Source organism: Oncorhynchus nerka, unplaced genomic scaffold, assembly GCF_034236695.1.
Source record: "Oncorhynchus nerka isolate Pitt River unplaced genomic scaffold, Oner_Uvic_2.0 unplaced_scaffold_2945, whole genome shotgun sequence".
In the NCBI taxonomy this organism is placed as follows: domain Eukaryota; kingdom Metazoa; phylum Chordata; class Actinopteri; order Salmoniformes; family Salmonidae; genus Oncorhynchus; species Oncorhynchus nerka.
The window spans coordinates 14,243-20,000 of NW_027038355.1; positions in this window are offsets into that span (position 1 = coordinate 14,243).

Consider the following 5,758-nt stretch of genomic DNA (forward strand, 5'->3'; position numbering starts at 1 on the left):
CAACATGGTATTACCCAGGTCCTAGTATACACAGCATGGTATTACCCAGGTCCTAGTATAGACAACATGGTATTACCCAGGTCCTAGTATAGACAACATGGTATCACCCAGGTCCTAGTATAGACAACAGATGGTATACCCAGGTCCTAGTATAGACACAGATGTTATTGCAGGTCCAGGTATAGACAACATGGTATTACCCAGGTCCTAGTATAGACAACAGATGGTATTACCCAGGTCCTAGTATAGACATGGTATTACCCAGGTCCTAGTATAGACAACATGTTATTACCCAGGTCCTAATATAGACAACATGGTATTACCCAGGTTCTAGTATAGACAACATATGGTATTACCCAGGTCCTAGTATAGACAACAGTTATTACCCAGGTCCTAGTATAGACAACATGTATTACCCAGGTCCTAGTATAGACAACAGATGGTATTACCCAGGTCCTAGTATAGACAACAGATGGTATTACCCAGGTCCTAGTATAGACAACAGATGGTATTACCCAGGTCCCAGTATAGACAACATGGTATTACCAGGTCCTAGTATAGACAACAGATGGTATTACCCAGGTCCTAGTCTAGACAACTAGTATGACAACATGTATTACCCAGGTCCTAGTATAGACAACAGATGGTATTACCCAGGTCCTGGTATACACAACATGTTATTACCCAGGTCCTAGTATAGACAACAGATGGTATTACCCAGGTCCTAGTATAGACAACAGATGGTATTACCCAGGGCCTAGTATAGACAACAGATGGTATTACCCAGGTCCTAGTATAGACAACATGTTATTACCCAGGTCCTAGTATAGACAGATGGTATTACCCAGGTCCTAGTATAGACAACATGGTATTACCCAGGTCCTAGTATAGACAACAGATGGTATTACCCAGGTCCTAGTATAGACAACATATGGTATTACCCAGGTCCTAGTATAGAGACAACAGTATAGACAACAGATGGTATTACCCAGGTCCTAGTATAGACAACAGATGGTATTACCCAGGTCCTAGTATAGACAACAGATGGTATTACCCAGGTCCTAGTATAGACAACATGTTATTACCCAGGTCCTAGTATAGACAACAGATGGTATTACCCAGGTCCTAGTATAGACAACAGATGGTATTACCCAGGTCCTAGTATAGACAACAGATGGTATTACCCAGGTCCTAGTATAGACAACAGATGGTATTACCCAGGTCCCAGTATAGACAACATGGTATTACCTAGGTCCTAGTATAGACAACATGTTATTACCCAGGTCCTAGTCTAGACATGTTATTACCCAGGTCCTAGTATAGACAACATGATATTACCCAGGTCCTAGTATAGACAACAGATGGTATTACCCAGGTCCTAGTATACACAACATGTTATTACCCAGGTCCTAGTATAGACAACAGATGGTATTACCCAGGTCCTAGTATAGACAACAGATGGTATTACCCAGGGCCTAGTATAGACAACAGATGGTATTACCCAGGTCCTAGTATAGACAACATGTTATTACCCAGGTCCTAGTATAGACAACAGATGGTATTACCCAGGTCCTAGTATACACAACATGTTATTACCCAGGTCCTAGTATAGACAACAGATGGTATTACCCAGGTCCTAGTATAGACAACAGATGGTATTACCCAGGTCCTAGTATAGACAACAGATGGTATTACCCAGGTCCTAGTATAGACAACAGATGGTATTACCCAGGTCCTAGTATAGACAACATGGTATTACCCAGGTCCTAGTATAGACAACAGATGGTATTACCCAGGTCCTAGTATAGACAACATGGTATTACCCAGGTCCTAGTATAGACAACAGATGGTATTACCCAAGTATAGACAACAGGTATTACCCAGGTCCTAGTATAGACAACAGATGGTATTACCCAGGTCCTAGTATAGACAACAGATGGTATTACCCAGGTCCCAGTATAGACAACATGTTATTACCCAGGTCCCAGTATAGACAACAGATGGTATTACCTAGTATAGACAACATGGTCCTAGTATAGACAACAGATGGTATTACCCAGGTCCTAGTATAGACAACAGATGGTATTACCCAGGTCCTAGTATAGACAACAGATGGTATTACCCAGGTCCTAGTATAGACAACAGATGGTATTACCCAGGTCCTAGTATAGACAACATGTTATTGTATAGACAACAGATGGTATTACCCAGGTCCTAGTATAGACAACAGATGGTATTACCCAGGTCCTAGTATAGACAACAGATGGTATTACCCAGGTCCTAGTATAGACAACAGATGGTATTACCCAGGTCCTAGTATAGACAACAGATGGTATTACCCAGGTCCTAGTATAGACAACATGTTATTACCCAGTATAGACAACAGATGGTATTACCCAGGTCCTAGTATAGACAACAGCTGGTATTACCCAGGTCCTACTATAGACAACAGATGGTATTACCCAGGTCCTAGTATAGACAACAGATGGTATTACCCAGGTCCTAGTATAGACAACAGATGGTATTAACCAGGTCCAGTATAGACAACATGGTATTACCCAGGTCCTAGTATAGACAACAGATGGTATTACCCAGGTCCTAGTATAGACAACAGATGGTATTACCCAGGTCCCAGTATAGACAACAGATGGTATTACCCAGGTCCCAGTATAGACAACATGTTATTACCCAGGTCCTAGTATAGACAACAGATGGTATTACCCAGGTCCTAGTATAGACAACATGTTATTACCCAGGTCCTAGTATAGACAACATGGTATTACCCAGGTCCTAGTATAGACAACAGATGGTATTACCCAGGTCCTAGTATAGACAACAGATGGTATTACCCAGGTCCTAGTATAGACAACAGATGGTATTACCCAGGTCCTAGTATAGACAACAGATGGTATTACCCAGGTCCTAGTATAGACAACATGGTATTACCCAGGTCCTAGTATAGACAGCATGGTATTACCCAGGTCCTAGTATAGACAACAGATGGTATTACAGGTCTTAGTATATACATGGTATTACCCAGGTCCTAGTATAGACAACAGCTTATTACCCAGGTCCTAATATAGATGGTATTACCCAGGTCCTAGTATAGACAACAGATGGTATTACCCAGGTCCTAGTATAGACAACATGGTATTACCCAGGTCCTAGTATAGACAACAGATGGTATTACCCAGGTCCTAGTATAGACAACAGATGGTATTACCCAGGTCCTAGTATAGACAACATGGTATTACCCAGGTCCTAGTATAGACAACAGATGGTATCACCCAGGTCCTAGTATAGACAACAGATGGTATCACCCAGGTCCTAGTATAGACAACATGGTATTAAGGTCCTAGTATAGACAACATGTTATTACCCAGGTCCTAGTATAGACAACAGATGGTATTACCCAGGTCCTAGTATAGACAACATGGTATTACCCAGGTCCTAGTATAGACAACATGTTATTACCCAGGTCCTAGTATAGACAACAGATGGTATTACCCAGGTCCTAGTATAGACAACAGATGGTATTACCCAGGTCCTAGTATAGACAACAGATGGTATTACCCAGGTCCTAGTATAGACAACAGATGGTATTACCCAGGTCCTAGTATAGACAACAGATGGTATTACCCAGGTCCTAGTATAGACAACAGATGGTATTACCCAGGTCCTAGTATAGACAACATGTTATTACCCAGGTCCTAGTATAGACAACAGATGGTATTACCCAGGTCCTAGTATAGACAACAGATGTTATTACCCAGGTCCTAGTATAGACAACAGATGGTATTACCCAGGTCCTAGTATAGACAACAGATGGTATTACCCAGGTCCTAGTATAGACAACAGATGGTATTACCCAGGTCCTAGTATAGACAACAGATGGTATTACCCAGGTCCTAGTATAGACAACAGATGGTATTACCCAGGTCCTAGTATAGACAACAGATGGTATTACCCAGGTCCTAGTATAGAATACAGATGGTATTACCCAGGTCCTAGTATAGACAACAGATGGTATTACCCAGGTCCTAGTATAGACAACAGATGGCATTACCCAGGTCCTAGTATAGACAACATGTTATTACCCAGGTCCTAGTATAGACAACAGATGGTATTACCCAGGTCCTAGTATAGACAACATGTTATTACCCAGGTCCTAGTATAGACAACAGATGGTATTACCCAGGTCCTAGTATAGACAACATGGTGACCCAGGTCCTATATAGACACAGCATGGTATTACCCAGGTCCTAGTATAGACAACATGGTATCACCCAGGTCCTAGTATAGACAATTAGATGGTATCACCCAGGTCTAGTATAGACAACATGTTATTGACCAGGTATAGACCATGGTATTACCCAACCCTAAGTATAGACAACATCAGCCTAGTATAGACATGGTATCACCCAGGTCCTAGTATAGACAACAGATGTTATCACCCAGGTCCTAAACAGACAACAGATGGTATTACCCAGGTCCTTCAGTATATGACAACATTGGTATTACCAGGTCCAGCTCCACAGACAAATTGATTACCCACCCTGCTTATCAGACAACATTTATTACCCAATCCTAGTATAGACCCCAATGGTATTATCAGGTCCTAGTATAGACCATCCGTATTACCCAGGTGCTTATCAGCCAACATGATTACAGAGGTCCTAATATACCCCAACCCTGCTTATCAGCCAACAGACCACAGACCGAACCCCAACCCTGCTTAGTATTACCCAGGTCCTAGTACAGACCACAGACCATTACCCCAACCCTGCTTATCAGCCAACATATTACCACCCAGACCCCAACCATGTTATCAGTCCAATAGACAACATGACCCAGGTCCTACCCCAACCCTGCTTATCAGTCCAACAGACCACAGATGGTACCGACCCCAACCCTGCTTATCAGCCAACAGGTATTACCCAACCTAGTATAGACAGACCATAGTTAACCCAAGGTCCTTATCAGCCAACAGACCACAGACCACCCGACCCCAACCCTGATGGTATCAGCCAACAGTCCACAGACCACATGGATTACCCAACCCTGCTTATCAGCCAACAGACCACAGACCACCCGACCCCAACCCTGCTTATCAGCCAACAGACCACAGACCACTATCCCCACCCTCTTAGTATAGACAACAGATGGTATCACTCAACCCTTGCTTATCAGACAGAACAGATGACCCCAATCTTACCCAGCCAACAGACCACAGATGTTTTGACCCCAACCCTGCTCCTTTCAAATCAGCCAATTCAGAAATTAATTAGTTAAAATTCTAACAGACCACTCCAACCCCAACCTTGCTTATCAGCCAACAGACCACTCCGACCCCAACCCTGCTTATCAGCCAACAGACCACTCCGACCCCAACCTGCTTATCAGCCAACAGACCACAGACCCCTCCGATCCCAACCCTGCTTATCAGCCAACAGACCACAGACCCCTCCGATCCCAACCTGCTTATCAGCCAACAGACCACAGACCCCTCCGATCCCAACCCTGCTTATCAGCCAACAGACCACAGACCCCTCCGATCCCAACCCTGCTTATCAGCCAACAGACCACAGACCCCTCCGATCCCAACCTGCTTATCAGCCAACAGACCACAGACCACTCCGACCCCAACCCTGCTTATCAGCCAACAGACCACAGACCACTCCGACCCCAACCTGCTTATCAGCCAACAGACCACAGACCACTCCGACCCCAACCCTGCTTATCAGCCAACAGACCACTC